This window comes from Chlamydotis macqueenii, chromosome 1 (assembly GCF_036417535.1).
Source record: "Chlamydotis macqueenii isolate bChlMac1 chromosome 1, bChlMac1.mat, whole genome shotgun sequence".
In the NCBI taxonomy this organism is placed as follows: Eukaryota; Metazoa; Chordata; class Aves; order Otidiformes; family Otididae; genus Chlamydotis; species Chlamydotis macqueenii.
This window is the reverse complement of record NC_141556.1, coordinates 31,479,622-31,500,374: the sequence shown is the minus strand read 5'-3', so window position 1 is coordinate 31,500,374 and position 20,753 is coordinate 31,479,622. Positions and strand designations below refer to the sequence as shown.

The 20,753-nt window shown below is 40.3% G+C and overlaps 1 protein-coding gene across 1 annotated transcript in view; it reads right to left on the bottom strand.

Annotated features, from left to right (window-relative positions):
* The window catches only part of CNTN1 (contactin 1), a 252,855-nt gene that overhangs the window by 172,039 nt on the left and 60,063 nt on the right, over nt 1-20,753 (bottom strand). Inside the window, exon 2 of the mRNA XM_086748148.1 lies at nt 8,194-8,238. The gene's annotated coding sequence lies outside the window, so the exon portion shown is untranslated. The remainder of the gene's footprint in view (nt 1-8,193; nt 8,239-20,753) is intronic.

The window sequence follows — 20,753 nt, the reverse complement described above, 5'->3', positions numbered from 1 at the left end:
CCCAGATGTAGTTTGGCTATTACATGCAAATGCCTCTTATGAAATGCATATACAAAGCTAAATGAAAGCCTCCTGTCAAAACAGAGGTTGCGATAAAGATGCTGCTCACAGAACCGACGCCAAATTCACACAGACATATTCCCAGCCTGCACAAACATCACTCACTTTGAAAAGTATGGTTTTCCATTGTTCTATAAAACAAGGGGAAGAGAGCTCAGAAATACACAGGTGGCTTCCCACACCTTAGATACAATCCTCAGAACTATTTTGTGGGAATTGGTTATCAGGAGGGAAGTAACTGACAGCAAGCTAATGCATCTCAGTAACGTACTGTAACAACTCGCACGTGGTCTACTAGAGCACCTAAGTTGATGTGTTACTTTAATGCTTGATTTTTTTTTAACAACAGGCCTGAAACGTCAGTACCATACATACTACTCTTCAAGGACTTCTGCACACAAGAATGTGATCAGTTGGTTCAGTATTGCTCAGTTGAATTTCACTACAAAAACTGATAAAAGGAATTTTGTCATGTAGTGCTGCAAGCACAAAAATGCATGCACAGACACGCACACCCGGAACATACGTAAAACATACACACGGCCACAAAAGGGAGCAAAGTTTAGTAGCCAAAGCAAGACATAGACTTCAACTATAAGCTGCAGCTTTCACTCGAGTTTGAACTTCAAAATATATTTGAAAGTCAAATAAAGCCGAATCTCCTTAACCATCATAAAAGAAAACATACACCACTGTTCTAGTTTTCTATTACTTTTTAATTTAAGATTAAATTCTTTATTAAATACAATGCATGCTGTGGCTACAGAAGAATAATTTCATTTAGAAGAATATTTTTCTCTTCATGCTCTGTCATGAAACAGAAGAAGGAACATTTTCAAGGTGCAATCTGGTGTGTGGCCATAAAGCAATGTGCTGGCTTCTGCTGCCATTTTCTCTTCTCCCTGCACTCACCTGGTAGAGAGATGGGGTAGCTGCTGAGCTTGTCACCATCAGTGCTTCATGCATGTGACTTTTTATACAGGAAAACTACTCATTGCTTATAGGATCACTACATTAAGCATTTTTTTGCTAGGGTTATGAACAGGCTGGTAGGAACCCGCAAGAACTGTAAGGGGCAGATGTGTTAAACTGGGGAAGACTGTAAGTCTTCCTTACTTTCTTTAGAAAGCCTAAAAGAAGAGAATAATTGCTGGTGGGAGGGACAAGAAAGATTCTGCCTAAAATCCTGCTTCTAATGTCAGGTTAATGAGCATTGGATTTCTATCGGAGAAAATACTCCAGAAGGAAGGAAACAGTGAGAGAGAGAAAAGACCTAAGAAAAATGGGGTATTATAGGAAGGAGGAGAATGAAAAAAAATTCCCAATAGAAAAACAGAGATAGGAAACACGTGTACCATCTAGACCAGTTTGTATCCCACAGCAGTATACATACATCATCTTGCACAATTTCATACTTTGAATATTTATTTTTGACAGAGCTCTAGAAATAAATGTATGTTTTGGAATGAAGTTATACCTAGTAAAAACAAGGAGTCCCCGCAGGACACCACCCCTCATGCTTCTGCAGAGAAAAGACCACTTCTAACAACATTTCTTTATCCAAGTATATTTCCTTTGCCAGTACTCAGATAAAAAATGTGTCAGCTCTCCAGAAATGCTCTGCAGTTAGAGTCTCTGGTGATGACTCAAGTCGATCCAGAACACCAGATGATCCAGCTAACGCAAGTCTCACCTACAGCTGTGGAAGCCACCTCTCTGATCCATGAACTACCCCACAGCTGATCTCCTGGAGAACAAACAGCTGACTCGGCTGCTGCCAAAAGAGATTCACTGCTTTCCCATCAGCTATCAACACAGTTCTTCTCACCAGGAGAACAGCGCAAAGTAGACAGCAGATGGCCCCTCTCCTGTCCACACCTGATGGGCATCCAGAAGCTGAACTCATAACACCATTATTCAAACTAATATTAGATTTTTCTATGTTAGTTCAGCAACAGCAGAGTGATTCCTAATCTAATTTGCAGAAGTTATCACTGAAATCTTAATGCTGTTTTGGCATTTGAAATGCTCTACCCTTAAAGAGAGATGATAGTAAGTTATACCCCATCTGCAAAATCAGGTAGGCACTAGTGAACCATTTATAACTCATATTTGGACCAAATTTTTATCCAGCTCTCAGTTACGAAGAAATATGGTTTTGCCATCCTTTTTCAATTTTAGAATGGTATTATTTTAAAGAATTAGCATGAAATCTTATTTATAAAATTTAGAGTTGTATCCCAAAAAGCTCTGAAGTGAACTCAGGAAGGACCAGGAAAACAGCTGAATGTGCACTTCTGTTGTGAAGTTTTAGCCATCCCTGAAGAGATAAGCAGGAGAATTATATACGAATACATTATTATCCTTAAAATCAATATGGCAACTATGCTTTTGTATTTGGTATAATTAAGACCAGTACATTATGTTAGCAAAGTCATTACTAGTATTCTGCATTTAGTCCTTGAATCAACACCTCAAAAGGATGTTTAATGCTAAAGAAAAATTTCTAGAGAAGTTATATGGTCACATTCGTGAAACTTGCCTCAGGCCAAGACCTAAAGAATTTCAGCCTGTATAGTTTATCCAAAAGAAAGCTAAAATGAAATACCACATTCCACAAATACCAGCAGACAATAACAGATTTCATACTATCTATAATGTTTTAACATTTAATTTATTTTATTTTTAAATCTATGTTAACACAGAGTGGGATCTAACATAGGGTGGGATTCATCCAGCCTATAATTTAAAAAGTCTGTAGAATAAACATTAATCTCTGATCTCTTCGTCTAGAATCCCTTTATAGTTGATGAGCACTTAAAATAGTGCAAGTATCAACAACTGGAGTATCTTGCTGAGACATCTTTAAAAAAACTCCATGTGGTTCAACTTACCAGAGAAAGGTTCTATGGTTTGCATTGCCTAGGGATTGCTTTTCTGTCTTAAAATCTATGAGTAACTACTGCTTTGCATAATTTTTGGAAGCTCCACTAAGCAATTTTTTTGCAACAGCTAGTCTCTTTTTAATGAAAAACATACACTGTTCTTGATGCAAGGTGAAAAGTCACATATGCATTATGTCAGTCCTGTAAGGCCATTTGGTACACTCTGGTTTCAGCCATATGAATCTCTTCTTACTTACTTGTGAAAGCCAGCTACACATAAGTGCCTTAATATCTTGCCTTGATTTAAATAACTTTCAGCCACCTGCGATATAAGTGCCTGACACAGACCCTTCCTTCTTCAAGAAAAAGAGGTGATATCCGTGACTCGACCTCAGCCTCAATACCGGCAGTCGGCTGAACAAACATCTGGATAACCTTCATCCCGCTGGCCCTGCCTATGGAGCGCGGAGTGCTGACAGGTGAACAAGTGGAACGTTCTGAGCATCTGCAGGGATCCTTCTCCTAATCTGCAATAAATTAATAAGTTGCTTATGCAACAAGTAGTTCCTTTGAGTAAAAGAGCAGCTTAATTTCCCTCTGTAAATGAAGGGCTATGGGTTATTTTAGGGACTTGTACACACAGTCTCTGCCACTGCAGTTACTGTATTTTCTCCAAGACTACTGGCTTTTGTGACCCCAGTCTAGCAAAGACTTCTTTACACTCCCTCAGTTAGGAAATATCTGTGCTTGACCCTCAGTATTTGCTGCTGATGTAATAATGATCCTATTCAATGCTTCGCAATGTACGCTTCAATATTGCTCCTACCAAAGTGAAAGGGTTTTATCACCAGTGGTGGCGGCACTCAGGAGGTGTCTTTCAGCAGCATGCCAGTCCCATTTTAACCCCAAGGAGGGTGCAGCAGTACTGAGGCATGTTAACAAACTGCAGTGGTAACCACATTAAAACATGTATGTAGCTGCAAACACAAACTTTAAATAGAAAGATTAATTGTTGATGGCACTCAGTGCTACCTATTTCACAGTAAAATGAGTTGAAGACAGAAATACACTTGGATCCGGTGATCTTAGTTAGACATACCTTGTCTTTTCACAGTCCCTACTTTGTCAACCACCAGAGGAAATTACAACCTTCAACAAAATTTTCTGAAGAGAAAAATGGCAAGATAAATTACCTGAGCTGTCACAGTGTATCATTGTATCAATCAATAACATATTCTCTGAAATTTGCAACAGTTTTAATAGATACTGCTGTGCATAGTGCTATTGCATATAAAAAAAAAAAATCTGTTGTTTTTCTTTAAAAAAAAAAAAAATTCTCAAAAGCACAATTAACTACACTTGGGAAAGCTGTTGCATATCCAGAACAGCTCACAGGTGAAGACCTTTCAGGAAGACAATGCTACACATTTACATTTCTGCCAGTTGCACTGGCCGCTCTGTGAAGAGGAGCGGATCACTCCAACAATACAGCTCAAGGATAAGAATGAGGAGCAGCAGGAGCCAAGGCAGTTGAGTAATTCATCTCTCTTGAGAGGAGTAAGACATGATTGCACTCTCTGTACCGGCTGGCACAAACTCTTCAACAACAATCTACTATGTGGAAAACAGACTGGCCTTTGTACTTTGTTTATGCCTTTAACAAGAGCATTGCTCTTAAAATACTTCAGTAATTAAAAACTAATGCCTCCGATATAAAAGGCAGCTGCATAGTTACAGAAATTAATGTCTAATAAGCAGAATGTATCCTTTGAAGGCCTTTCCAGGAAAATGTTGATTTGATCTGCCTCTCCTCATTCTAACATACTCAAATTGAATTCTGCAAGATTTTTGACAAGTATTTAGTCTGAAGCAACAGTTATATCCAAACACAGATCTAACTTTCATACTTTGGGGCATTACAATGCTAACTTTTAATGGGAAGAGACTGCATTGCATCATGAAAATACAACAATATATGGAAAGTATTACTTTAGAATGTCTGGATATTAATTAATTATTAATTATTATTATTAATTATTTAATTAGCTTACAGCATACTTCAAAGAGTTTTGTTAGATGAGATGGTACAACTTATGCAATAATTAACAGAGCACATCATCATTACTCCTGCTGAACACCCACCGGATAATATACTTGTCTCTCAACTTTCTCTTTGAATAGATGGCAGTCATCGTGCCTGGTCATATCACAGACTCACGTCTTCGAATCAGATCGTGGGAGAGGCAAACAATGGGCACCTTGTGCCGCTTGCCTACAGCCAAGGGGTGTCCTTCCAAGTGCCGAGTCCTAGCAGAGAGCACTCCTGTGCTGCAGCTCAGCATGGCTCAGCATCTCTCCCAGTCCCGAACCAGACACAAACAACTGGCAGGTCCTACATATGGCTGTCGAATCCCGTAAGCTCAGAGAGTAAAAGGGAGGCTGCAATGTCACATTACAGCTGCACTGCCCTCCCCTTGGCCTGTCATTTTACATGACAGGCACCGTTGAAAGACAGTGATCAGAGCTACACAATTAGCATGTGGCCTGCTCCCTCTCTGCATCCCAGCAGCTTGTGGGAGTGCCGTGCAGGAGACACGCAGCTTACTCCCAGCTGTTTCCTTCCCCAAGCAAAAGTACTGGATAAGAAATTGCACAGAAGACGTTATTCCTGACCTGTGGGCTTGCTGCAGCGGCACAGACCCACCGCGCTACCTGACGGACTCGCAGGCAGGTGCCCTGTCCCAGCAGGAGAATACACGATGCTACCTGCCACGGCAGGGAAGTGCAGACTCCTGCACTCCCACCTCCCACTCCTCCATAAGGACCTTAGACCTTCATTTTGCCTTTTTTCAGCCAAAGAATAAATTTAATATTAATATTTACTGATGGTAGTTATAAATTAGAAACAGCAGGAGACTGTGGCCATTTTGAATGAAGACAAAAAGCATCAGGTATATCCAGCTGCTCCTGGGATCTTGAGCTCATCTATATAGAACAAAAAGCAGGGGAATGGTCCAGGGGAATGGTTATTCTCTAATAAGAGAGTAACAGCATGTACCATGCCAATTACGGAGTTATTGGTAAGGAAAGTATGATGACATGCACATAAAAAATTGAGCGTGAGGAACGGTGCAACAAAGGCGAATAAAATCTCCCTCAAACAAAAAAGGTGAAGGAGAACAATTTGATAGACTTCATCTCAGACAGAAAACAGGATTCAGGAATGAAAGATATGTCTCGTGAACACCTGTCCCAAGGTTAAAAAAAAGATTATAAGGTGTATTTATAAGCACAGAGGACAGAACTGCTACAAAAGTCTGCTTGCAGCAGCATGCATTGCTACAGGCTTGAGACACACAAAGGCATCGCCACACAAAGCCAGCTACTAGCTCTGTCAGATCTGGCTGATAAGAAGCTTCACTTATACCTGTAAATCAAAGTAAGACCCTAAGCACAGTTTCTGTAAGGACCAGAACTATTACAGTCTGGTATGATGCTAAGCACAGTGCAACAGCACCCCATACTCAGTAAGGTGTAAGTGAGCTTTATCCCATACTCATCAGCCAAATGGAAGGACACTCACAGACTTCCAGGAACTCTGATCAGGCAACTGGAATCACAAGTAACTACTAATGAGCTGCACTTATGTCTTCGTTAGTGTAGACATCGGCTTTCTAGAACATACATAAAACCTGCTGAACAGAAGAGCTAGTTCTCGCCAGAGATTATATGAAAAATCAAGGTCCAAAGACACTATCGGAAAAACAGTATTTCTAAGGGTAGAAAATACTTGGACTGAAATCCTACCAACAACATATGCCATTTCGCTAGCACTGAACAATGAAGTATACAAAAAGTCATGTCACTGTAAACAGACAGACAAACAATTTGTAAACAGACAAAAAAGCCAAACAAATATTTGATTCTATAAGAATTAGGTAAACAGTAAAAACAGAGATTTGGGGCTGTTTTTCAGACAGGTTAGCTAACAATGACTACAAAATTAAGTCTGATCTACATTAATTTATTCATTAAATTAAAATTAGCTGAAGCAGTACATAAAACAGAAATGCAAGAAGGTATTTAAAAAAGAAAAAAAAAACAACCACAATGCATAAGAAGAATTCCTGTTATTTGTTCCTATTGCCCATATCCCTTGGGTTCTGTACTAATAGCAACAAATATTCAACAAAACAGTTTGTCAATGTATCAGTCAAAGACACTAAGGTTCACAGTCCCAGAAGGATCTGGGCTAGCAGTAAGTACCCACAGGGTTTACTGCAGCACTACCCTGAGCTGGTGCCTTCCTTGTCCAGAAGCAGAAAATTAATTAAGTTATAGAACGTAAAAGATGCCTAAGTTAAACATGTTAGTTCTAAATAACTTTAAGCCAAAGAACCATATTTTGCCATTAGGACCCATGACTTCCTCTGGTCTGGTTCTACAACAGAACAGTGGATTTCACTTCAGGCATTTCAAACAATATGCTGAAAACTGTTTCCAAAATTGTCTTTCATTTATGTTTCTATTTGAATGATAGTCTTAGGAATATACAGTAACTTAAAGCAATCTTAAAGTGATCTTCAGGGGGGAAAAATCATACCTGCATACCCCTAACAAAAATCTAAGCATACTCCAATAGGCAGCGAGATGGAGTAGAAATCACTATGTCCAGCTGAGCTGCCACTGTTATTTCAACTGTCCATCCCACCAGACTAGCTTCATCAGAGGCATGCAATGTTCCTTGTTGTAGTGTACTGCACCTTCATACAGTGAATACAGTTATCACTGAGCGATGGGCTTCCTATTGCCTAGCAATATGTCTATACAGAGCCAAGTCAGGATGGGCGTTAGCCTGCTGTAACCTGATCACCAGGTGCTACCTTCCACGTTTCAAACATATATACATTGTGGAATCCAATAAATCATTTCTGAATAGTCAATTCAAACCAGAGAAGTATTTCAATCAAAAAATCTTGACAGTAGACCAAATGCTAAAATGCTATATTTCAATATAACTAACATTTAAGAACTAAAGATGTTGATGAGGTCAAAACCACAACACTGCTTCTGTGCATTAGTTCAGCATAATTTCTGAATTAACAATGTTTTTAACACTTTTTCCATTGCATTGGGACTAATTATTCACTACTAAGAAGCTTGTATCTTTCACTTCATTACTTAAACACAGTAATAAATAATTATTTTAAAACTGGATGTAAGAACTAAAAAAAGAAAAGTCACTGACCTCTATTAGGTAGACTCTGTTCCAATGCAGATCCAGAGGCAGTATCTAGAATTGAATAAAGACAGGGTTCAGTTGTTTGCTAAACTCTCCATTTTTCAATTACCAGTTCCATTAGAATTTGTTATGCATACTTTCATAACATTCTCTTACAGTCAGCTTTTCACAGATGTTTCTTGCCATTTATAAATATGTGGGTTTCCAGTTAGTCATTTTCTTGCATCAAGATAAGACATATTAATTAAATCCTATCAAAACTAAACTTTAAAAGCAGAGTGAGCTAGTGTGGGTTTATTTTTCCTGATTACTTGATATACAAGCTATTACAGATTGCCTTTAAAAATAAGCTTGGGTGCACATTTAGTTATTTTTAAAGTCACTAATAACTTATCACAAAAAACTTGATTCTAGAGCTCTCTCCTGCAGTAAATTACACTGAGATGCCTCCTCAGATACATGCTGGTACACCATCATCAAACTCCTGCTTTCTCTAACACATTTCATTTTTCCCTTTATTGGATCTTTTCTCATCCCTCCTTATATTTGTCTCCATCCAGAAAACTTTGCCAGGCTTTTCCAGAATGATTCAAAAATCTTTACTCAACTTCTGCTTTGATTTCTTCTTCCCAAACCTTCTCTGATTCACAGCTGCAGATACTGTCAAGCTACCTCCAACTCCCTACTTCCTCTCTTAGCAGTTTGGGTGTAACATCCACTATATGTCTGGATCAGTGGAGCCAAGGTAGGAGCTACACTACACTGGAACTACTTGCAGTTTTTCAAATGCTTCCAAGATCTAATGCAACCTTAACACATCATGAAATGCAGAGTACTCACTTCAGGAGTTGGCTACATAAAGTAACAGATTTCCAGCTCACTCCCACACCTGTATTTCCTTTTGTAACTGTAGTTCATCCCTACTATAGAAAGGATTTCAAAGTTGCGTTAATAGCCAAATGGGCAATGATTTAAGTACGTGAGTGGCAGGTAAGGAGTTTTTCAGAAATATAAAGTCCAATGCTAATTCCATTGGTGACATAAAAGTTCCAAGCACTCAGGTTCCAAAGCTATACTACTTCGAAGGTGGCTTAGTCGACGGTGTGCTCGCTGCTCTGTTTCTCTTGTGCTGTGATTTACCACAATGCAAAATCAGATCTGCCCTTCAGTGATTTGATGACCACTTACAAGATTAGATACATAATAATTTCTCATAAGGCTTCATTAAGTTATGTAATTCTACTTCTTTCCACATGCTGCATGTCTATGTAAAAAGACACAACTTCCTTGTGGCAGCTCATCTCTAGAAGTTCAATGTCACAGTCTTTTCACTGTGTCGAGAGAAGGAGAAAGATGGTGACTGTACCTCTAGTCTCATCCCTCCTCCCTCCTATAAAGTAAGTGTACGTGTTAAGACATCAGGGTTTAATCTCTCTGCTGCTGCTGACCTGGACAGAATATCAGAACATTCCCCATCTATAAAGAACACTTCCATTATTTTAACCTCCTTGTAAACTACTCCTGTGAATCTGTGGACAAAAATTATTCGAACTAATCTTACAGAGCCACATACACAAAGAGACTCACTTGGTCATGTTTAAATTTTAGTCTCCATTTGATCCCTTGTAGAGTACATATTTGCATGGTCATAAGTAACTCTGAAACGTGATTTTCCAACCAACACATTTATCTCATTCAAGGCCAGGTTGGATGGGGCTCTGAGCAACCTGATCTAGTCGGGGATATCCCTGCTCCTTGCAGGGGGGTTGGACTAGATGACCTTTGAAGGTCCCTTCCAACTCTAACCATTCTATGATTCTATCTCCAGCAGGAAGTTTCTGAATTAACAAGGTATTGAGTACATCATCAGAATAACACAATATATTCTGACATTCTTCCAACACTTACTATGAAGGTTTACATGTTTGCTCCATAGTTTATCAGATGGGGTGGAAAACAAACTAGAACATACAAAAAACAACTTCAAGGTTCTGAGCAGTTTTCTGAAATGACAAGTATTTAAATAACGTTAACTTCTCATTACAGTTCCCTCAGTTAACAATACATTTTTCTAAAGTAAAGGCTTGAGAACTATTCCCCACCATAGTCAGTGAAACACCCTAACTGTACTACACAATAGTCTTTCTATAAATTTCTAAATATTATTTTCCAAGATCCATTTGTGTTACATCAAACTCTGCACTTGTTGTTAATAGCTTTACATTTATCACTTTCAACTGAAGCTTACAACTGCTGTGCAATGTAAGAAGCAAAGAAATGTTAAAGAAATCAAAAGACATTAATTTCCTCCTCAACAGGGCAACACTTGGTTGGAAGCAAACTGTGGTAGCTGTTAACACCTTCCTTCCCTTTCATCAGTAACTCTGGATATTGCTATTCATCATCTGTGAGCATTTTGCCTCTGGAAGTTTTAACCCTGCCTTTAGTAATCTACATTTTATGGAAAAGCCTGTCAAACCAAGGCAGTTGCTAAAATAAAAAGTCAGACTATGGATATTAGGGAACTAGAAATGCATTTTCCAAGTGTGACATGCAGAAGGACTACAGAAAAACAGCAAGAACTGTGTTGTTTTGATTTAAAACAAAACACAGAGTATCTAGAATGATGCTGTTACTGGGGGAAAAGATGAGATTTCCAGGAATAGTCTGGGAAACCGCCTATTAAAAATGGGTCCCCTTCCAAGTTTAGAACAGAAGACATCTTTCTTGCTTATATAGTTAGCATAGGACCACCATAATTTTTAAACTAATCTGCTGAAGAATACAGCACACACAGACACAGGGTGAGAGGAGGGGTCCCTCTAGCTCAGTATATCGACCTGGGCAATGGCGAGCACTGGATGCTTATGGAAAAAACATAGGAAAAGGGGTGAAGGATTCTTGCTCTGCTGTACTCGACATGACTTAAAAGAGAGAGAAGATTCAAAAAAGTCTAAAAGTGAAAGAGCTCTGTAAGTCTGTAGCTCACAAATATAAGGCCTATAAACGTGAGTATTTTTCTGTCTTTTATCCTCCAGAAAGATAATTTGTTGACACCCATTAAAAACCCCTTTCAACAAACCAGGCAAATACTGGCAGTTTGAACGTGCCCAGGCAAAACCCAGGCCCAGAGTTCAGTGACATCCCCAGGGATGTCCTGTCTTGCTCTTGGGTGGCAGGTCACGCTGCTCAGATGACACCACTCAGCACGGCCCTGCTTGCCGTGGGCACAAGGAAAGGAAGGAGATGCTCCAGCAGGATTCACTCCTGATAATAAAGAAGCCATCTTCCATAGACTACTCTGGGAACCTTCACAGTACACTCCTCTTTCATATTTAAGCAATGACACTGAAACCATCATCATTTGTATCTCTTGGTACCTGAATTAAGCTACTGAGTCAGCTGGGAAAGCAGTGGTACTTCCACCTGATTTTTTCTTTTTACGAGAACAGACAGACAATATTGCATCAGGTGTTATGAAAACGTGATTTGATTATTTCAGCTCACAGCATAACAAAGACAGACAGAAGATTATTTTTTTTCCAATTTTTTCCCACTTCTCCCATTCACAGTGGGCTGTAAAAGATAATGAAGTAATTTGCTTGAATCTCCATACATGAAAATTTATAGACAGCTACACAGAATTTTAGATGATCTTTGCAGATCTAAATTCACTTCTTCAGCCCAAATCACAGTGAGGCAAGAGAGAGAGCTGCAATGGAGAAAGATTACTGCTGAACTCAATAACGCCTAAGCCACCATGAGTAGCTCTGAAAAAAAAGCCACTTTCAGCCTCTGCTAATCAGAAGGACCCATCAGTTCAGCATTAGGCACTGGACATGCACAGCAGTGGGAAAAAAGGGCCATTATAAATTAACCTCCACTCACAGAAAAGCTTTTTTGTAAAATATGAAACCACTGCAGAGGACACTACAGGAGGAGCATGTCATGCAAAACATCACCCATGGAAGAGAAATATGGGGAAAATAAGAACTTTACCAAACTGAAAGATGATTTTTTTTTTTTATATCAGTGTCCTAGTTTCAGCGGGGATGGAGCTAGTTTTCTTATCAGTAGCTCCTGTGTTTTGCATTTGGTACTTGAGAAATTATGATAATACACTGATGTTATTAATTGTTGCTAAGAAATCAAGGACTTTTTCAGCTTCCCAGATTTTGCTAATGTGCAGGTGCAGGAAGCTGGGAGGGGTATAGCCAGCCCAGTTGACCCAAACTGACCAAAGGAAGCCTTCCATACCATAGACTTAATGCTCAGTCTATAGGAGGGGTTGGCCAGTGGGCAGCTCGCTCTGTCTCTCTCGGGATTGTCCTCAGATCGCTCTCCATTTTGTTCCATGATTGCTGTGCGGGACAGGCTGTACCGTGGTGGATGCCCCCTCCCTGGAAACATTCAAGGCCAGGTTGGATGGGGCTCTAAGCAACCTGATCTGGTTGGAGATGTCCCTGCTCCTTGCAGTGGAGTTGGACTAGATGACCCTTGAGGGTCCATTCCAACCCAAACTACTCTATGATTTTATGATTCTATTTCTGGGAATGCTACACAGGTAGCACTGGAAAACTCAAAGTAGGTCTCCCTATCAGACTGAGAGCCTGCAAACCCATCAGCGCACTCTCCCAGTCGAATCCCAACTCCAGAAGGACAAAGAGGCAGCAGTCTTAAAGTGGTGGGGCAGGAGATGGAACGAACCAATGAAGCACACCTTTCCTAAACCATCACCCCAAGCACTGGGTCACCTCCTCTCTCTTCCTTCCTCATCCTACACCTCTCTGCGGGAGCTTCTCCAACTTTCCAGAGGAAAGAGGCACAGCTCCCACACTGTGGGCAGCAGAGCCCTGGCCCCTCAGAGAACATTTCTGTCCACTTGCTGTCTCTGCACAGGCAACCACAACAGATGCTTTCTAACTGTGAACTGTCTCATTCTGCTGCCTAAACTACCTTCTTCTAACACAGTATTTTTGCAAAAGTAAATTCTCATACGTTAATTTAGGTTTTTACTGAAGGCTGGTGAATTTATAACGGTTATACATCTTTATACACTTGTCATAAAAAGTCAAAACAACCTTTTGCAATGCTGCTCCATGGAGGCTGTGTGTCTTAAAGGGCAATTTCAGAATTTGCTGAAGAACAACAGGAACAGGGACATGAAAAAAGTCTCTTGGCCCTGTCAAAGGAAATGAATCTGCAAATGATTTCACTGATAGTAGGGTTTCTTGTATGGAGGTTTTGTTTGGAACAAGCAAGCAGTGACTCTTCCAGAAAAATCAGGCAAGTCGGGGAGTTCAGCAAAGTTGGAAATTTAACCAGGTTGGCTCCCAAAGGTCTCATTCAGTTTTTCCAGGAAGTTCTGGAAACTTCTGTTTCTTAGAAAATCTTCTTTTCAATCTTTAAATACTTATATGTTCTTCTAAAATGTCTGAAATAGCATTTTGATAATCTATTTAATATGCACACAAATCCAACTTATGCAATCCCTCGTACTGAATCCTCCATTCATTTACAGTAAAAGCTTGTAAACTGACTATTGTCATCAGTTAAAAAAAAAAAGACAGAAAAAGGAAGTACTTCTTTAATTCAGAAGATTTTTCCTGAAAGTTTCAAAAATCAGTTCCTCAAGCTCAACAGTTGTTTAAGAGGCTATGGCATAATCTGCTATGCACTTGATTAAAGGGTCTATTATTTCAAATCAGAAATCTTGAAGCTGCTAGAAGTCACATGTATGTGCCTAACATGTCATTCGCATACATGTGTATTTTCACTGACATAGTCACAGTGCAATCAGGGTTTCCTTACGCTAAAAAGAGACAGGAGGTCCAACAGATGCAAAATTTTTATGAAGAAAAAAATGCACACCAAAAAAAAGAAAACAGTTGGTCAACTGGTATACACAATTCTAAGAATACTTAAGTTATTTCCATTTCACCATCATCATTTCAAAAACAGTATTTCTTTAAGAAACTTTAATACAGCTATAAATATAGTTTGGTGAAGTATGCTGGCCAACTTGCCTTCTTTTAATGGGCACAATTTTAAATTTTTGTGCAATTACCATGAAAGACAGTGTCATCTTTCAACTCTGGAAACCAAGAGTCATTTTCACTCTTTACTCCAGAAATAGCTTTACATCAGCATCACAAACCAACAAGAGAAACCTGGATGTAAGTTTAATTTCTTCCACCGACAGCTCATGATCCAGACACAGAGCCGAGGGCGCCCACCTCACTTCCCCCCAGGCAACCTGTAACGCTCGCAGAGCACCCATTTCATTTAGAATCTATTTACCACGGACATACCCTACCTTGGATGGATCCCTAAGACGACAGAGAGGACCACGTACCGGTTCCCTGTTAACTAACTTAAAACACAGGCTGTCACCAGGGGAGACTCCTGAAACTCATCTGATGCCTTTGCCTTTCCCGGCTCTGCATTTCTGACACAGCTGCACGGGGCAGACGGGGGTTAGTTCAAAAAGCTCTTACACAAATTATTGTAGCATGCCTGCTGGGCAGAAGACCTCAGCATCAAGTCTCCTTCAGGCTGGAGCTATTATAAAAGTCACACCAGCTCTCCTTAAGCTGTGATATTAACCTAACTAAGCTCAACTGCTGGAAGCCAGGCTTAGATTCATATTTTTAAAAGGTGCATTCACAGGAAAGTTTACAGTGGTATAAAAAATTTCAGTTAATCAGATGCAAACTCAATATTCAGAAAGCTCTTTTATTCCAAATTTCCTTACAATTTCCAAGGGTTATAAAAAAAAAAAAAAACTTTTGCATAAACTATCAACTGTAGGATCATGGAAAAATCACAAAACTATCTACAATCCTAGAATAAAACCAAATCTAGCACAGTGGCGGCACAGGAAAATACCAGAGACATCAGCCTGCAAATACAAATCAGAGTGTAAAGGAATGAGTCAGGTAAAACCAGTTTAAGCAGTAGCAAACAGAAAAGTATAACATGGGACTGGAAACCAATGAAGAAAGAGCATGTAAGCCAACTGTGCTAGAAGACTTGCAAAAATAACTCAAAGTGGATTTATGAGGAGGCTGTAAGAGACCCCCACCACTAGCATGAAACTCATCCTAGTGCCAGCGTGCTGAAGACTCATCGTAACCTCACTCTTCTGCCCCTCCAGTTCTCCTTTAGAGGGATCGGCACCTGAGGATGCTGAAAGGGTGAGGGTAACACCAGAAATGGGAACAGGTACTAGAGAGACCACGTCTTAACTATATAATTAACTGTAACGATGGAGTTGGACTAACATAACAGCTGTATTTTGATTAGAAAATTAAGACTGGGATAAAAATAAACTCTCAGCTTCACATATCGCTCACCGCTCCCTCTCTCCCTGTAACAGAAGCACAACACCTGCAGCCCCAGGCTGAGCATCAGAGCCCCGCGTTGATCGGAGCTACTGCAACAGACAGAAAAAACTACACTTCCAGCTGTCACCACTGAGTTAGGAGCTTAAGCAGTTTTTAAAATCGCTCTGGTTGATCAACATATCATCATCTTCTACTACCTGTAGGCTGTCTCATTGGATCTTGAGGTCTGCAAACAGGGGGAATGAGATCTGAGAGCAGTGGAGAACCAAGCTCTTGCCTTTCTACCGTCAAGTCCATTGAAAACCCAGGCTGTAAACAAGGCAACTTTGCAGTGCAAAAGAGAATGCTAGCCATGTGCTAAGAGCCTCTGCAATGCTTGCTCCCCATTTATTCTGGATTTAACTCACGGCTGGAGCTGGAGTCACTGCTTTCGCAAGGAATTAAAATTGAGTATTATTAGTTACACATTCACACTGGGGGTGCATCACAAAGCAGAGAGATATCTATGGCTCCTGCCCTAGAAATTACAAAGGCTCTTATCCTGAAAAGATTTACATATAAGAAACTCTATTCATGCAAGTAATCCTGCAGGACTGGGATCTTATTTAGTCTTTCTTCAGAAACTGAGCGTATACGAACAGCACGTAGATAATGCCTCCACTTCCAATGGCAAGTAATTCATTTTATATCACTGTTCTGCCACTAATTTAGCTGTAGTGTTGCTAAGAGGATTTCCAATATACTAAAATATGGGAATTATTAAAATAATATACACAATTTGCATTTGAACAGCATGTTGTCTAGTCCAAAAAACACAGCAGGAGATCCTCTCCATGTATATGGAAATCTCTAACTTACCACTATCAGGCAATAATGTCACCCAGCAGAGAGTATGAAATTCTGTTCAAAATCTCCTTCATAAACCATTCCTTATGCGAGAGAGAAATTGATTCTGGCAAGGCCAAAAAGAGGTGCTTGTGGCAAGCTAAGTATACATATGAATTTCTGTTGCTATATATATTTTTAAAAAGGTTTTAAAAAAGGAAAAACAAATATGCTTGCTATTTGATAAAGACACAAAGAAAGTGTTTCTTCTTTTTTATTAAATCACACTTTGTTCTAGAGAATTTTCAAGTTGGTTTTGCTAGTGTTGTTCCAGAAATCACATGACAACATAAACTTTATCTAGGTAAGTCATCATCCTACCACACACTACAGCACTAGAAAACATTAGAAGTCTCTTTGCAACTGCGTATGTGTGTGAGATGCACTATTCCAGCAAATGTTTTAGCAGGGAACAGGTTAGCAGCACTCTAAACTGCAAGCTCCCTCACTTCTACATTACTTTAATGCTGATCAAACATCAGAAAACCAAGAAAATAATTTCTTTCATAGCTACCCTCACCACCTGCGTACCATTTATTGACAGTCAGGCAATTAAATAAGCTTCTCTAAAAAAATGAGGATATTTAAATGGCAACCAATATTTGGAAGGAATTAGTAAATTTTATTCCACATTCAACAGCAAGACTTTCCCACTCTGCCATTCATTGCTCAGTGATTTTTTCAAGCTCCGACATTACTGACATATGGTGCATCTTTAAATTGTCTGTTCACTGAAGGACAAAACTAGATCCTTGGTTACTGGATTTCAGTGATCCAGGGAGCATGTTTGGACAGCACATAGATTTTGCCTACACGTTACACTTCGAGCATTTGATGCAGCAGATTTTGTGGGGTCTCCCTGTTCTAGCCGTATCTGGGTTTGGTCCCAACCTCAAATGACTCAGACTTGTGTGAATGGATGGATTTCCTTCAGGTAAGCAGTGAGACAGGTGAAAACACCTTGTAGGCTATTATAAGTGTATCTCAATAAAGAATTAGGTGGTATTTCAGTGAGGTACCAGTACTGCAGCTCAGGGTGGTATTCCTAGTATTAATTACAGAGGATGTTCTTCACTACTGACCAGAGAAATTGCTAGCTCGGTTAAGGCTAGATATGAAAAGTGCTTTTCTGTTTCAGACAAAGCATGTCAGGAAGTGGAAAAAACCAAATGTTTACTGACTCTCTCATTCTCATGTATTGTGCAGTGCTACTATATTTGCTCAGAAAGATAATTTGACAGTTTGAAAAAATGGCTGCAATAGAAGCATTTGCCGAAATGAAAAGCATCAAATCAAAAAGGTTTGCTGGAGTGGATCAAGCTCAAATGATTTAGCAAGGGCCTCCAAGTTTAGGTTTGTCAAAGACCTGTAAAATATTTCTGTTAGTAAAAGAAAGAAATCATCTTTTACCCTCGAGGATAATGTTAGCAAAATGTATTCAACCTGCTCTGGCAGAGTTATGATAAAAAACCTGTTCACCTCTGGACATCGAGACCTTCAATCTGTCACTGTAGAATTTGATAAAAATGTTCCAAGAACTGCCAAAAGGTTCAGATTTAATTATCACTGGAATCAACAGAAAGAATGATTGCAGAAAATTATGAGTTCTACATCATTTAAGTTTTCTGATTGCTGACTTCTGGGCTTCAGAGGCAGCCTGCATTACCTTTTAACTCTAACTCATCTGGTCTAGAAAGAGTAATTCTTTTCTGCTCCAGAGAACATAAAACTGTCACCACTTCAAAGCATGTTCCACAGGCCTGGATTTACTGGGGAGAGTAAGGAGTTGCATCTGCCCTTGTTTCTATCATGCAGAACACCAATTAAATGAACGATGCGATTCTTCATCACAGGTTTTTCAGCTAGTCAGTGCATGCCTAGGAACTAAAAAAAAGATCTGGATTTAGCTCTATTATGAAATGAGAAAGCACATTATATCTCCTCCTTGGGATCAATCAAACAATTTTTCGTCATGCCTTGGATATAAATAGAGTAGGATTGCCTTAAATTTTCTGCCAGGTAGCAGGATGATAAATAACTTATTCAGTCTGAGAACTCAAACTGGAAGACAAAAAGAAAAATCACTAGTAATTCTGCAATCCTCAAGGTACTAATTTGTTTCTCTGACTAAATCAGATGGGATATTCAAAATACCACTACCACAAGCATCAAGCCTCAGGAGTAAACATACTACTGTTTAAATGGTATCCAATAAAATAACTTCAAAAAAAAAAAGTATTTAGGTGTAGGTATTAGTCTTTATTGTGCATGTCACTGAACAGAACCTCTAAAAGCATGATACATTAAAGGTACTTAATTTTTATTTGTTAAATACTGTTAAGACATTTATCATCTTAATTAAGAAAAAGTACCTGTAAAAAAAAAGGACAGGAAAAATGTACACTTCTAACTGCACTAGTGTCGTAGTTCAGCCCCGATCGGACCAGACTACGCAGTCTCTCTCTCACTCCCCCCACACTCCGAGAAAAACAGGGAGAGAAAATATAAGGAAAAACGGCTCGAGGTTTGAGATAAGGACAGGGAGAAATCCTTAAAGTTACCGTCACGGGCAAAACAGACTTGACTTGGGGAAAACTATTCATTTATTACTACGAACAGCAGGATAATGAGACAGAGAACAAGATAACCTCCATCCACCCCTCCCTCTTCCCAAGCTTAACATTATCTCTACTACCTTCCCCCCACCCCGAGCGGCACAGGGGGGAAGAGGGAATGGGGGTTGCGGTCAGTTCATCATATGTTGTTTTACGCCGCTGCTTCATGGTCGGGGGAAGAACTCCTCACATTCCTCCCCTGCTCCATTGTGGGGTCCCTCCCACGGGCCACAGTCCTTCGTGGAACTGCTCCGGCGTGGGTCATCTCTTCCACGGGTGCAGTCTCTCCAGAACAGCTGTCCCAGCGGGCCCTCCACGGGCCATAGCTGCCTTCAGGCATCCACCTCCCCCGGAATGGGGTCCTTCATGGGCTCCAAGTGGATCTCTGCTCCTCCATGGACCTCCATGGGCTGCAGGGGGACAACCTGCTCCACCATGGTCGTCACCACAGGCTGCAGGGGAATCTTGGCCAGGAGCCGCATTACTCCTCCCCCTCCTTCTGAACTGACCTTGGCGTCTGCAGCCGTTCCTCACAACAGGCTGGTAGATGTCTCTCAGGATCTTTTTTTGCATCTCATTCACTTCTCATCTCCTCTCCACTTCTTGCAGCCGGGCTGGACCGAGTCGGGCCCAGTCGGCTGCCTGGCAAGATGCCAGAGGGTGAGGCCTGCAAGGCCCATGAGGCCTGCGCCTCCCCCTCTGCGCCTCTGCCCCCGCTCAGCTTCTTCACATCTTCTCTTCTCTCTCTTTTTTTTTCTGTTTTCCCCTTCTTAAATACGTTATCGCAGAGGCGTTATCACGGGACATTCTGCTACCAATCGGCTTGGCCTTGGCCAGCAGCAGGTCCGCCCTAGGCCCGGCCGAGTCCACTGAACAAAAGGGAGCAACTTCTAGCAGTTTCCTACAGAAGCTACCACCTTAGGCCCCCCCTTACTAACAAAACCACGACAACTAGTAAGTAAATACTTTTTAAAAATCTGACTTGTGTTTCCACATTGCTTAAAAACTCATAGTAAAACAGAAAATACTTGGCAAATGATTCTTTGCATTTCTTTAAATGCCTGTAGAGCAACATAAGTTGCTGAGCGAGTAGATGACTGAAGAAGCCTTACAAACGTGTGTCCTACAACTTCACCTGCCTGCACTGCCTCAGTAAGAAGACCAGCTCCCTCCCCTGCCCTGCAAGATCCTACACCATCCCATGGCACCTACAACTGATCTCCACATTCTGTAAATCACCCTCCACTTAGACTGTCCCCATACCCTGCCATGTGTCCTGCTTAAGATCTCAACAAGGTGCAGCCAGGTCTACAGGTGTGTGCGCTCCAGGCAGATCCCATAACCACCAAGGTAACCTTTCTCCTTACTGACGCCAGTTGCAGTCATTTTGGAAAATTCCAGCCTTTTTTTTTTTTTTTTTTTTCTCCAAAAGGTTGAAATAGTAATTGCACAGTAGGTTCAAAAGTTACCAGAGAAGTGCCAGCAAGCACACAGTACAGTGACCTAAGTCTCATTTCCTTAAAAACAGGCTAAATAATATGCAAGATTTTTTTTCACTAAATATTTATCTGGAAAACTAGATGCTCATGAAACCCTTAGCATGTGATGGGCTTTCTTTGCCATGTTACTGATGTAAATCTCACATTTCTACACAGCCATATCAGCTTCTCTTGGGTTAATAAGGCCGTTTTATCGCATATTTTTTCACTTTTCTGAAATT